We start from the raw sequence: 14,999 nt of genomic DNA, 5'->3' as shown, positions 1-14,999 counted from the left end.
GTCAGGTGTTCCAAATCCTCTTCCTTTTATTGTCTCATTAATACAGATGATTCTTTCGGTGGGGGCAATGTTTCATTGGTAACGAGGAGTCAGTGGTGACTTTATCAATTTTGAAGCTCCGCAACTCCGACCTAATCTTCAGTAGACGCTGTGTGAGTGAGTGTGTGCGTCTACATTGTGATTCGTGTTTTTTCTTAAGATTTATTATTCAGTGTCGTGATAAAAAGTGAACAAAGTGGTGTGGCTGCAAACGCGTTAAATGAAAGTGTTACGATGTGGACAGAACTCAAAGTTAGACGATCCACCATTCTACATGGACTTCAACCCCGCAAAAACAGGACGCCCTCTCCTAGCGAACGTTCGCCAGGAAGGGGTAGTATTTGCAAACGATTTTTCAGAGTGGCATGACATTTTTTATCGGAGAAGGCAATTTTTCGTTTAAAACTGCCACCGTTGGTATCGTCTCAGAAATAAAACTGCCATCAAATGGGGGTGCTTTGCCACCCCTCTCCGAGTGAACGGTCACCAGATAGGATTTCTGAAACAATTAGACAAAAGGAAAAAAAATACATCCCAGTTTCACTACTCATCCAAATCGATTGGTTTCTTCCTTCTTTGGCCACTCCTACTAGATTGAACTTCCCATGTCTCAGAACTACCACTCGATCGTTCCTTTTCAAACTGCTAGTATAAGCAGACGACACAGTGATTAGCACCCGGACGAGGATTGCCATGCGAGGTTCGGGGGGCTTAACAGGCAATGATCGCGCCACGTAGGAGCAGTGCATGGAGAAATGATTGGCTTTCCGAGTTGGTAGCGGCCATGATGCATGCTAGGTGGCCGAGGATGGAGGGAGGGCATGATTGCGCAGGGCGTGCTCCGCGCGCTCGCATTGGGTGGGGCACAGGGGAAAAGGCCAGTTCAAGTGTCCATTCATGCGAGCGCATGGCCTTTCCCTCCAGGCCCGAATCATCGTGTCCCGCTTTGCCCCGGCACGCGCCTATCCCTTGCCCGGCCCCGCGCACCCGCCTCATCTCCCACCCATCATCATCCCATCATTGCCTGCCCCGCCCGCCACCTTTCCACAACGCAGCGCAAGCAAGCCTGGTCTACATGGGTTTGAACTCAACCGGCTTGTACGGGGTTGGTGTCTTCTTCAGGCGAATGTTTTGTTTTTGTTGGATTGGTCTAGCTTTAGGTGGTTTTTGCGTGCCGGCGATGATGATCAATCGTTAACAGGTGTTCTTGGCCGAGATAAATTAGGGTGTGTGAAGATGTTGTCCATCGATCTAATGAAATGTTTCTACCTGGCAAAAAGAAGCGATATTTCTGGTCTAAGATGGTGGCTTTTGTTTATATATATGGTACCGCTATTGCGTTATTTTCTATTGTTATTTCGTCAATCTTGGTGTTGTGTTACTCCAGTTTCTAGCATAAAACATAGCACGAGGGCGCAAACATAATAATTAAATTGTACTATCGTGTCCATGGGCTCGCATATGTTTTCGATGATTTCACCAGCCTTAACGCTCTCGCTTCTACTCTAATCTCCAGTAACATTATATGAGTATGTGTATGCGCGCATGCACCTATAGTGTACTCTATATTTTCCAAAAGCAAATTCTTTTGCAATTACCAAGAATTAAACCCATAAGTGTTTCTTGGTGCCTGCCCCAGTAATCATAAGCATAGCAAGATGATTGGATCCCCAAAATGTTGTGCATCAATTGTTACTTTAATTTCTAAGAGAATAGTCCATTTGTAATTTATTACCACATTATGCATTCGCCTCAAAGAGTACCGCAGTTATTAAACATTTTAGGTTTGGGTTCATGTAGAGCTCCACTATAGCAGGGTGAAGGCATGGTGTAGGTGACGACGACTTCCCAGGGGTTTCAGTCAGTGGAAACGGGAGGTGGCACTAATAGGGACCATGTCGATGATCTGTATTGTACAATATGCCAAATGCCAACCCCTTGGGATTAAAAGAAATCTATTAACACCAACCTACTTTTGCTTCTCATACCATACATACATCATATTACTCATTTTTATCCTCCTAGCCTTTAATCCTTGCCTCACCACTAGAAGCCGTGGCGCTACCTCATCCACAGAGAGGGCATAGAAGGTAATAGTGGGGGGATGGGGAGTACAACGGGATTGAATGTCACTAAGATGCGGGAGGCGGGGAATAGGGGAATAAGAGGTGCAACATTGATGGTGGACATGATGACGCAAACAGTGTTGATTATGCATGTAGTTGGGGCGTTAACTAACCTTACGTCATTTTTGTAGTCACATTTAGACTTTTAAAAAGGTGTATTTAGAGATTTATAGTTCATTTGAACCCACAACTACTTAGCTCTAGCACCACCATTGGGTGCAAGTAGCCATGTTAGACAACGATGGTGCTGCCTAGGGGTTGAGTGGAGGGTGACATCTATATTCAAGGTATTTGTTTTCAGAAAAAGAGGATAAACCACGGACTCTGCATCAATTCTTGCACATAGCCATATATTATTGCATAGTTTCATCACCCGAACATGTTATACAAGAGTATATAAGGCCAGATAATAATGTGACTATGTAACTAGCACATGTATGATCTCTTAGCATATTCAAGAATGGTACCCATTCTAGAGGGCTTTGCTCCCCGCAATAGCAGTCGTTGACAAAATTTAGGAGCATTCAATGAGTGGGAGCTAGTAGCCTTCAACAAGTAATTTCATAACATGTGCTGGTGGGTGTGGTCCATATTCGCGCTTCCTAGATTATTAGTTGCGTCTATAAACTTACCTTGCCAAAAAGATGCTTCTTCTAGTGAGTGGTTTTTTTTTGCTCCCTGGTTACATGGAGCCTCAAACTTTAAAAGATTCATAAAACAACCTTTTAAGTTTGAAAAAAATCTGAAAATAAATACATATGTACTTATAGATGTATACTAGATGTGTTAAATTTCATCACGAAATACATTTTGATGCGCGCTGTAAAGAAACAAAATTATGTACTTTTATAGTGAATAGTACATGTGACAGAAATACGTGGTTTAGTTATTGTCTAAGTGACTCACTCAAACTATAAAGAAAAGGAAAAAAAGACTAATAAAAATGTTTGCACGAGTCTTCACATAAAATCAATGACATAGAACTTAGATGTGCAATACTTATGGCACATCTAGATGTGCTTTAGCAAAACTGTTAGTTTTATTTTTGTGTAGCTCGCATATAAATGTATTTCACCACGAAATTTTGAAGACAAGTAGTATACATCTGTGCATATGTGTGCATATTTTTCAGAAGCTAAATTCGAATATATATTGTTTGGAGTTTTTCAAATTAAGGGCTCCATGGAGCTCAAGCTCCATTAGCAATTTCCGCTTCTACCTTATAATATACAAACACGAAAAGCTCATGCGTGTTCTAAAAACAAATGCAGGGTTGACTTGTTAATACATGTGTTTTTTTTTATATCTCGAATAGTGCATGCTGTGCTCTGTTGTTTATAGGAGAGCACAATGGCGTATCAGAAAATCAGCCCCGTGAAAATGTATGGTCTGTATAAAATATGCGCGACTTAACTAAGCCTTCCTGATGGGAACTTTGGTTTGTCGACCCGACAATCCGTCTACCGACGAGGGAGATCCTCTCGCACGCAGCCGGCCTCGATCGCCGCCCCAATCATTCACGGCCACGCAGGGGCATGGGCGCGGCCTAGCCGGGCGCGCGCACAGTGAAGAAAAGGAGGCGAGGGGCATGGCGCGCGGGAGCGACCTGCGGCGAGGCGCCCGGCGGGGAGGGAACCAAGCGAACCCGCGGCGCGTGAGCAGCCGGGTAGGATAGGACGGAGACGCAGACGCGGACGCGCGCGCGGCGAAATCCGACGGGATCCCGAGTTCACGTGGCCTCGGCCCGACACGGCGTGGGCCGGCACGTGGGCGACCGGCCCGCCGTACGCCCGGCGACGGGGAGATCTCGCGCCAAAGCGAGGAAAAAGGCGCGGCAAGCCGCATGTGACGGCGGGCCCGCGAACCCGCGCCGGCCACCGGCGGCCCCGCGCCCTCGCGCGTGCCGCCCCGCCCTACTCCTGTCCTCCTCGACATCCCACCGCGCCCAATCATTGTCGCGGCCCCTGATCGCTCGCTCGCACAGCGGCAGAGAGAGATCATATCAATCCGTCTATGTGAACCGATGGGTAGTGTTCGAGGCGCCTCGCCCCGGCTCCGTCATGCGCCTGCAACTGCCATGCATACATGTCTCCATGCATGGATATAATATAACCATAGTAATCCTCCTGTATATATATGGTTTTAACTTGTTCTAGAAGATATGTAAAACAGTCGTAGGATGTAGGCATCCGGATTCTGGACAAGTGGAGCGAGAGAGCGACGAGGGTTCGATCGTGGTTCTTGATACGTACAGATCGAAAAGGTTGGATGGACGTACGTCGTTTGTCAAATCGTTCGGTCACATCTCCTCTCGAATAGTTTGGGCCTCTCCTAGCTTTGAGCGTATGGTTTCAGAAGGAAGTTCAGAAAAAGGCGCGCGTGGAAGAAGAAGGAAAGAGGGAGATGAAAGAAGCGGCAAAGTTTATTCCAGCTGACTTCTCGACCGATGGAGACGCAATTTCCGTTGGAGCAATCCTCTTCTCCCTCGCAAATAAGCACGGCGTCGCTTCATGCAGCAGTGATCTGAACTCTGATGGACGGGGCGGCAGGTTGACCACGGCGCACCCGGCCGACAGACCTGGGCAGAGAATGTCGCAGGCCTGAAGCTGAGAAACGAGAAAAGTTACCACCAGACAGACGTGCGCTAGCTTTCACCGCGTGACGGGACAAAGGTAAATGCGCCGTGTCTGCAGATAGTAAGTACTCCTTGCACTGACTGCCCGCGCATCAGATTCAGTGCCGTAGAAGCCAAGAAGATGGCTGCAGCAGTGCAGCAGTGCAGCAGTACAGGTAGGAGTATTTCCCCGATGATGTGCAATACAGAGGCTTGATGAAACCTGGAGGTATTCTGCCGGCCGAGTGTCCCTATTGGCTTGGCAGCCGTGTCGCAACGCCTGCGGGGATCATGCCCGCGTCACCGTCAGAATCATGAGCTATATTCAGATAACACCCAATCCCAATGGTGGATAGCATAGCTATAACTTCACACCGGAGGCTAGTAGCGGAGTGACTGATTGCTGCTAGACCTCATGATCGACACCCCTTGCCAGCGCTATAACTCCCACACTCAAGAATGAATACGATGAGTTCTGGAGCTGAAGTAGTCCATGATCGATCGATCACTTTTCAAACCTGGAAGCCTTAACTTTGGCCGAGAACCACTGCATCGGAAAGGTAGCGGGAGAGGCTTGATTTGCAAGGGACAGGATGACAGCCACAGCCTTGCGGTTAGCATGCACCTGTCTCGCCATAAGTGAAACAATGATCTTGAACGGGAGGATCACATCACAATGTGGGAGGGGCGGGCTGATCTTTCTCGGCCGGCCATATCGACCGGGCATGTGTGCCTATATCAGCCACCGGGCCATCATGCGTGCTCCCTCATCATGGCATGGCGGGAATCATTGGCGCCGGCCGTGCCATCGCGAGCGTGCCCCTGCCCGCCCGTCCGTCCGTCCGTCCGTTGACCGCGCCCCGTTACGGCTGGCCACTGAGTTCCAACGGATTGAATGCACTGGACCGGACTGGAGTTTAGTCACCTCCGAGCCGATGGTTCAAAGGCGCCGAAGTTTCATGGCCATGATGCTGCTCGAGCCTGCCTCCCAGGGCTCCTCTGCCTCCTGAGGGAGCTATCATTCGGGCTATCATGTTCGCGTTGAATGGCCGGATGCTTCTGCAACAAAAAGGAGATGAGAGTGTGCAACGCAAACACTGGCCCATGCGCGCGATGGCAGAGGGGCCTCGCGAGCTGGCATTGCGTGAGGTCATGAGCTTGTGGCGTGAGTTCAGTTTACTGCCATGGTGAGAGACTGCCAGGGTGAGCCCATCACTGCACTCCGCTAGCTTTCGCCCATGGTTGCGGACTTCGGTGGTAATAATACTCGTATGCAGGCACGCGGGCGTGTGGGAATCCCATGCGAGCTGAGCCAGACTCAGGATGTCCAATGGGCCTATCTTGTGGCCAGGCTTTAGCAGCTTATACGAAAGCCCAAATGAATGCGAGAAATTCTATTTTCCGCCAGTGGCTTTAGCAGCTTTAGAAAGCCCAAACGAGTGTCATAGGTTTTTTTTTCCTTTCCAGTTTCTAATTTTCTTTTTCTTTCTCTTTTTTTTAGATTGACATTCCATCTCAAACTTTTTTTATTTCCTAAATTATACATCCTTTATTTCGTGTCTGTATATCATCAATATATACCATTAGCTGTAATTTATGTAAATATCCCAACAATGTTATTTTCATCGGTTGTTATTGTTTTTTTAGTAGTGTTTTTGTGTAAATATTTGGCAGGAAAAAAGTTGGCATAATTAAGTTTTTCATGTTGCGTGAATGCATGAACAGATTTCAAAATACATGAACATTGGTTTAAATTTATTGTCCATCAATGCTGAAACATACTGCATCTATCTAGTAGTATGGCACATGATTATTTTGCAGCCAATGTTTCAAAACTTTGACTGCTACATGTGTAGAGCTATATGGATTGAGCATGCAAGAAAAATATATGGCATTTGCCTTGCATCCACGTTATTAACCTCTTTGCAATCTTTTAGTCATGTTACCATAGAAATTTATGGTCAAAACCATGTATTGGAGACTATGAAAAGTCAAAAGAATCTTATATTTTTAGGGATGGGGTGTTCAAAAGATACTTTTATGTATGGGCCATTTGTTTTTGTGATGGACCGGAGTAACTCCGATGAGCATTTAGTGCATCTGCATGGTGGAACTACAAATTTCATGATCTATAAGAACACGGGATAAGATCAAATGAATTTGCTTTGTCTTTTGTTATAGAATGTTTGAACTATGTTTTTTTGTTCCTTTTTCTCTAAAAAGTTATTTAGAAACCATTGCATCATAAGTAAAGCAAATATGGAAATTAGTAGTTATAGGAGGGCTGACCTACCTGGTCAACTAACATAGTACTCCCTTTGTAACAAAATGTAAGACGTTTTTTTAGACAACTACACCAAAAAAATGTTTTACATTTCGTTACAGAGGGAGTATGTCTTAAGCATTGAATATTTGTATTTTCGAATTACTAAAGACTAGAGAGAGTAGCTTCTAATATATGTTCCAAATATCTTCCCCTACTCAAGGTGAAAGTTACTAATTAATCATGCAGAAATACACAACTACATGCCCATACGATCACTCTGGCCTTGAGAAAACCAACAACCTCTTCTGGATGGGCGTTATGAAACTGTTTGATGTACAACAAAATTTTAACCTAAGTTTGTGGTTTGCCATGCCGATGAGATATGTACACACATGGGACATATAACCTTGGGTATTTACTCCAAGAAGATGTGGCAGTGTTGCATCTTCTAACATGTTATCAAGTTGCACACCTACAGTCAAGGAGGTTATTATTGTTAGAGATAAAATTAGTTTATAATCAAGGGGTTCTCATACATCCACAACATACATTCAGGTGTGTCGGTAGACGAAGAAAACACTAGCGGAAAATGGAAAGTAAAAACCATAAACTCAAAATTGTTTCAAGAAATAAGAAGCCCGTGATCCATTTGGTGTTTATGTTTCCACACATGCAACGGAGTTTTTCTCTAAATCTCATCTTCAAGAACCAATGCGATTATAGCACAAAAAACAAACTTTAATATTGACATGGAAATATAATAGCACATATATTATTGTCTCTATGGCATATTTCCAACACTATGTTGAGTGTTCGACGTAAGGAGTGATCAACAGAAAAGCTCCATATATTTCAGTCTCAATGCCTCTCAGCTAGTCCGGAATAAAATGAACTAAACCCCGAGTATTCATCTCAAGGCGTTTACAGACAGTGTCTTGGGTTCCCGATGATAATTTGTCAAGTCACAAGTGGCAGCTTTAACCATATTGGCGAAAGGAGTCTTGGTAAGATGCGGGGTTGGTCGGAAAGAAACCTTGCCTGGGCCGGTAGAGAAGCTCTTCTAAAGTCAGGTTTTTTCAGGCCATCCTATTATATAGCATGAGTTGTTCAACTAACAAAAAAAGTTTGTAGACATCAACATCAAGCATGGCAAAAATATTGGTGGAGCAGCTCCATTGAAAAAAGATCCTTACAATGGCTATCTTGTGAGAAGCTTGTAGCACTAAAGGCAAAGAGTGGCATGGATTTTTGAGATTTCGAAAAAAAATCAATCTAGCCATTCTTGGCAAGAATGGCACCTCTTGAGCCATCCGGGGTCCCTATGCTTGAGAGTATTGAAGGAAAGTATTTTCATTATTGTGATTTTAGGCAGACACATGCCCCATTGCCAGCTTCATCAACTTGGACAATTATAACTGGACGAGTAACGCTGCCTGTGGGATTGATGAAACGAGTTAGCAACTACTCGACAAATCCTTCCAGGAAGACCAATGGATCCCCACGGAATCTACTTTTAAGCCTATGGGGCGCCTTGGCAATGATCCATTGATGTATGTCTGAGATCTCATTGTGCTCTCATGTGTTGAAATGAGAAACATGCTCTAGAGGAAGGGATGGTAGTAGGAACTTTATCGTGGCAATCATAGCTATGGTATGCTCTTTGGAAGCTCAAAGTCCTATGAAAAGTTCATGGTTTTTTGGATAGTACTAAGGGGAATTCTACTTGATTATGCCACTTTGAAAATATCATCATATCAAGCAAAATCAAAAGATGTGATCGTTGTGAAGCAATGGACGAAGATCTGATGCGCACCCTTGTGTCTTGTTCCCATGCCAAAAACTATTGGGTAGCAGCCAAAGAGGAACTTGATGTCAAACTATCTCGTGGAGGTTTTCTGATTCTGATAGAAACAAAATCATAACCGCGATGCACCCTATCTAGACATCTTGGAACAGATGGACGCATGATCAGGAGAACTTTCATCCTATCTAGGCTATCAAGTGGGTATGATCTTGTTGGAAATATGCCCTAGAGGCAATAATAAATTGGTTATTATTATATTTCCTTGTTCATGATAATCGTTTATTATCCATGCTAGAATTGTATTGATAGGAAACTCAGATACATGTGTGGATACATAGACAACACCATGTCCCTAGTAAGCCTCTAGTTGACTAGCTCGTTGATCAATAGATGGTTACGGTTTCCTGACCATGGACATTGGATGTCGTTGATAACGGGATCACATCATTAGGAGAATGATGTGATGGACAAGACCCAATCCTAAGCCTAGCACAAAGATCGTGTAGTTCGTATGCTAAAGCTTTTCTAATGTCAAGTATCATTTCCTTAGACCATGAGATTGTGCAACTCCCGGATACCGTAGGAGTGCTTTGGGTGTGCCAAACATCACAACGTAACTGGGTGGCTATAATAGTTCACTACAGGTATCTCCGAAAGTGTCTGTTGGGTTGGCACGAATCGAGACTGGGATTTGTCACTCCGTGTAAACGGAGAGGTATCTCTGGGCCCACTCGGTAGGACATCATCATAATGTGCACAATGTGATCAAGGAGTTGATCATGAGATGATGTGTTACGGAACGAGTAAAGAGACTTGCCGGTAACGAGATTGAACAAGGTATCGGGATACCGACGATCAAATCTCGGGCAAGTATCGTACCGCTAGACAAAGGGAATTGAATACGTGATTGATTGAATCCTCGACATCGTGGTTCATCCGACGAGATCATCGTGGAACATGTGGGAGCCAACATGGGTATCCAGATCCCGCTGTTGGTTATTGGCCGGAGAGGTGTCTCGGTCATGTCTGCATGGTTCCCGAACCCGTAGGGTCTACACACTTAAGGTTCGATGACGCTAGGGTTATAGGGAAAGTATGTACGCGGTTACCGAATGTTGTTCGGAGTCCCGGATGAGATCCCGAACATCACGAGGAGTTCCGGAATGGTCCAGAGGTAAAGATTTATATATGGGAAGTCCTGTTTTGGTCACCGGAAAAGCTTCGGGTCTATCGGTGACGTACCGGGACCACCGGGAGGGTCCCGGGGGTCCACCAGGTGGGGCTACCTGCCCCAGAGGGCTGCGTGGGCCAAGTGTGAGAGGGGACCAGCCCCAGGTGGGCTGGTGCGCCCCCCCCCCCCCACCAGGGCTCAAGGCGAAGAGAGAAGGGAAAAGGGGGAAACCCTAGGCTCAGATGGGCTAAGGCCCACCTAGTGGTGCGCCCCCCCTCTCTCCCCCCTTGGCCGCCCCCCTAGATGGGATCTAGGGCTGGCCACCACCCCTAGGGGTGGAAACCTAGGTGGGGGCGCAGCCCCTCCCCTCCCCCTATATATACTTGAAGTATGGGGCTGCCCAACACGTGTGATTTGCTCTCCCAGCCCTACCTCTCTCCCTCGTCGTCTCTCGTAGTGCTTGGCGAAGCCCTGCTGGAGTCCCGCGCTCCTCCACCACCACCACGCCGTCGTTCTGCTGCTGGATGGAGTCTTCCCCAACCTCTCCTTCTCCCCTTGCTGGATCAAGGTGTAGGAGACGTCACCGGGCTGTACGTGTGTTGAACACGGAGGTGCCGTCCGTTCGGCACTAGGATCATCGTGATTTGGATCACGACGAGTACGACTCCATCAACCCCGTTCACTTGAATGCTTTCGCTTAGCGATCTACAAGGGTATGTAGATGCACTCTCCTTCCCCTCATTGCTAGATTACTCCATAGATTGATCTTGGTGATGCGTAGAAAATTTTGAATTTCTGCTACGTTCCCCAACAATGGCATCATGAGCTAGGTCTATGCGTAGTTTCTATGCACGAGTAGAACACAAGTTGTTGTGGGCGTCGATTTTGTCAATTTGCTTGCCGTTACTAGTCTTATCTTGATTTGGCGGCATCGTGGGATGAAGCGGCCCGGACCGACCTTACACGTACTCTTACGTGAGACTTGTTCCACCGACTGACATGCACTAGTTGCATAAGGTGGCTAGCGGGTGTCTGTCTCTCCCACTTTAGTCAGATCGGATTCGATGAAAAGGGTCCTTATGAAGGGTAAATAGAAATTGGCATATCACGTTGTGGTTTTGGCGTAGGTAAGAAACGTTCTTGCTAGAAACCTATAGCAGCCACGTAAAAACTTGCAACAACAATTAGAGGACGTCTAACTTGTTTTTGCAACATGTGCCGTGTGATGTGATATGGCCAAAAGGATGTGATGAATGATATATGTGATGTATGAGATTGATCATGTTCTTGTAATAGGAATCACGACTTGCATGTCGATGAGTATGACAACCGGCAGGAGCCATAGGAGTTGTCTTAATTTATTTATGACCTGCGTGTCAACATAAACGTCATGTAATTACTTTACTTTATTGCTAAAGCGTTAGCCATAGTAGTAGAAGTAATAGATGACGAGACAACTTCAAGAAGACACGATGATGGAGATCATGATGATGGAGATCATGGTGTCATGCCGGTGACAACGATGATCATGGAGCCCCGAAGATGGAGATCAAAAGGAGCAAAATGATATTGGCCATATCATGTCACTATTTGATTGCATGTGATGGTTATCATGTTTTACATCTTATTTGCTTAGAACGACGGTAGCTTAAATAAGATGATCCCTCACTAAAATTTCAAGAAAAGTGTTCCCCCTAGTTGTGCACCATTGCGAAGGTTCATCGTTTCGAAGCACCACGTGATGATCGGGTGTGATAGATTCTAACGTTCGAATACAACGGGTGTAAGCCAGATTTACACAGCAAAAACACTTAGGTTGACTTGACGAGCCTAGCATGTACAGACATGGCCTCGGAACACGGAAGACCGAAAGGTCGAGCATGAGTCGTATAGAAGATACGATCAACATGAAGATGTTCACCGATGTTGACTAGTCCGTCTCACGTGATGATCGGACACGGCCTAGTTGACTCGGATCATGTTTCACTTAGATGACTAGAGGGATGTCTATCCGAGTGGGAGTTTATTAAATGAACTCAATTATCATGAACATAGTCTAAATTGTCTTTGCAAATATGTTGTAGATAAATAGCTCACGTTGTAGCTCCCTGTTTCAATACGTTCCTAGAGAAAGATTAAGTTGAAAGATATTGTAAGCAATGATGCGGACTGGGTCCGTAGTCCGAGGAGTGTCCTCACTGCTACACAGAAGGCTTACGTCTTTGATGCACAGCTCGATGTGCAAACCCCTACCACGTCGTCTGTGGATGTTGTGAGCACCTGACAGACACGTCCTGATGACTACTTGATAGTTTAGTGCACCATACTTTACGGCTTAGAATCGGGATTCCAATGACGTTTTAAACGTCATAGAACATATGAGATGTTCCAAGAGCTGAAATTGGGATTTCAGGCTCATGCCCGTGTTGAGAGGTGTGAGACCTCTGACAAGTTCTTTTGCCAACAAGATGGAGGAGAATAGCTCAGCTAGTGAGCATGTGCTCAGAATGTCTGGGTGCTACAATCACTTAAATCAAGTGGGAGTTAAACTTCCTGATAAGATAGTGATTGATAGAGTTCTCTAGCCACTATCACTAAGCTACTAGATCTTCGTGATGAACTATGACATGCAAGGGATGGAGTTGATCCCGGAGCTGTTCGCGGTGCTTAAGACCGCAAAAGGTAGAAATCAAGAAGGAGCCTCAGGTGTTGATGGTTTAATAAGACCACTGGTTTCAAGAAGGGCAAGGGCTAGAAGGGAAACTTCATGGATGGCAAATCAGTTGCCGCTCCAGTGAAGGAACCCAAGGTTGAACCCAAACCCGAGACTAAGTGCTTCTATTGTAAGGGGAACGGTCACTGGTTTCAAGAAGGGCAAGGGCTAGAAGGGAAACTTCATGGATGGCAAATCAGTTGCCGCTCCAGTGAAGGAACCCAAGGTTGAACCCAAACCCGAGACTAAGTGCTTCTATTGTAAGGGGAACGGTCACTGGTAGCGGAATTACCCCAAATGCATGGTAGATAAGAAGGCTGGCAACTTCAACAAAGTATATACGTGTTATTAATGTGTACCTCGCTAGTACTCCTGGTAGCACCTGGGTATTGGATACCGGTTCAGTTGCTATTACTGGTGACTTGAAGCAAAAGCTACGGACTAAATGGAGACTGGCTAAGGGCGAGGTGACGATGTGTGTTGGAAGTGTTTCCAAAGTTGATGAGATCACCATCGCACGCTCCATCTGCCTTCGGGATTAGTATTGAACCTAGATAAATGTTATCAGGTGTCTACGTTGAGCATGAATATGATTAGATCATGTTCATTGCAATACGGTCATTCATTTAAGTTAGAGAATAATGGTTATTCTGTTTACATGAATGATACCTTTCATGGTCATGCACCCTATGTGAATGGTTCACTGAATCTCGGTCGTGGTAATACACATGTTCACGCCAAAAGATGTAGAGTTAATAATGATAGTACCACTTTCTCGTGGCACTGCCGCTTAGGTCATATTGGCGTAAGATGCATGAAGAAACTCCATGTCGATGGATGTTTGGAGTCACTTGATTTTGAATCGCTTGACACATGCGAGCCATGCCTCATGGGCAGGATGACTAAGACCCCGCTTTCAGGTACAATGAAACAGGCAAGTGACTTGTTGGAAATCATACATGCTGATGCGTGTAATCCAATGAGAATTGAAGCGTGTGGTGGATATCGCTATTTTCTCATCTTCACTGACGATTTGAGTAGATACAGGTATATTTACTTAATGAAGCACAAGTCTGAAACGTTTGAAAAGTTCAAGCAATTTCAGAGTGAAGTTAAGAATCATCATAACAAGAAGATCAAATTCCTACGATCTGATCAATGAGAATATCTGAGTTATGAGTTTGGCAAACACTTAAGACATTGTGGAATTGTTTCACAGTTGAAGCCACCTGGAACACCACTGGGTTATGGTGTGTCCGGACGTCGTAATCGAACCTTATGAGATATGGTGCGATCTATGATGTCTCTTATCAATCTACCATTTTCATTTTGAGGTTATGCGTTAGAGACACCTGCATTCACTTTAGATAGGACACCATCTAAGTCCGTTGAGACGATGTCGTATGAACATTGGTTTGGCAAGAAACCAAAGTTGTGGTTTCTTAATGTTTGGGGCTGCGATGCTTAAGGCTTCAGCCGGAGAAGCTCGAACCCAAAGCGAACAAACACATCTTCATCGAATACCCAAAGGTGACAGTTGGGTACACCTTCTATCTCAGATCCGAGGGCAAATTGTTTGTCGCTAAGAACGGGTCCTTTCTCGAGAAGGAGTTTCTCTCTAAAGAATTGAGTGGGAGGAAGATAGAACTTGATGAGGTTGTCGAACCTTTACTTCAACCAGAGAGTGATGCAACACAGAAAGACGTTTTCTGTGGCACCTACATCTGTTGAATAGGAAGTTAATGATAGTGATCATGAAGCTTCGGATCAAGTTGCTATCGAACCTCGTAGGTCGACAAGGATATGTACTACTCCTGAGTGGTACGGTGATCCTGTCTTAGATGTCATATTGTTGGACAACAATGAACCTACGAGCTATGGAGAAGCGATGGTGGGCCCGTATTCCGACAAATGGTTAGAAGCCATGAAATCCGAGATAGGATCCATATATCAGAACAAAGTATGGACTTTGGTGGACTTGCCCGATGATCGGCAAGCCATTAAGATAAATGGATCTTTAAGAAGAAGACGGACGTGGGCGGTAATGTTACCGTCTATGAAGCTCGACTTGTGGGAAAGAGTTTTTTCACAAGTTCAAGGAGTTGACTACGATGAGAATTTCTCACCCGTAGCGATGCTTAAGTCTGTCAGAATCATGATAGCATTAGCTGTATTTTTCGATTATGAAATCTTACAAATGGATGTCAAAACGAGTTTTCTTACCAGTTTTCGTAAGAAAAGTTGTATGTGATACAATAAAAGGTTT

Source organism: Triticum dicoccoides, chromosome 2A, assembly GCF_002162155.2.
Source record: "Triticum dicoccoides isolate Atlit2015 ecotype Zavitan chromosome 2A, WEW_v2.0, whole genome shotgun sequence".
In the NCBI taxonomy this organism is placed as follows: Eukaryota; Viridiplantae; Streptophyta; class Magnoliopsida; order Poales; family Poaceae; genus Triticum; species Triticum dicoccoides.
This window is presented reverse-complemented; position numbering follows the sequence as displayed.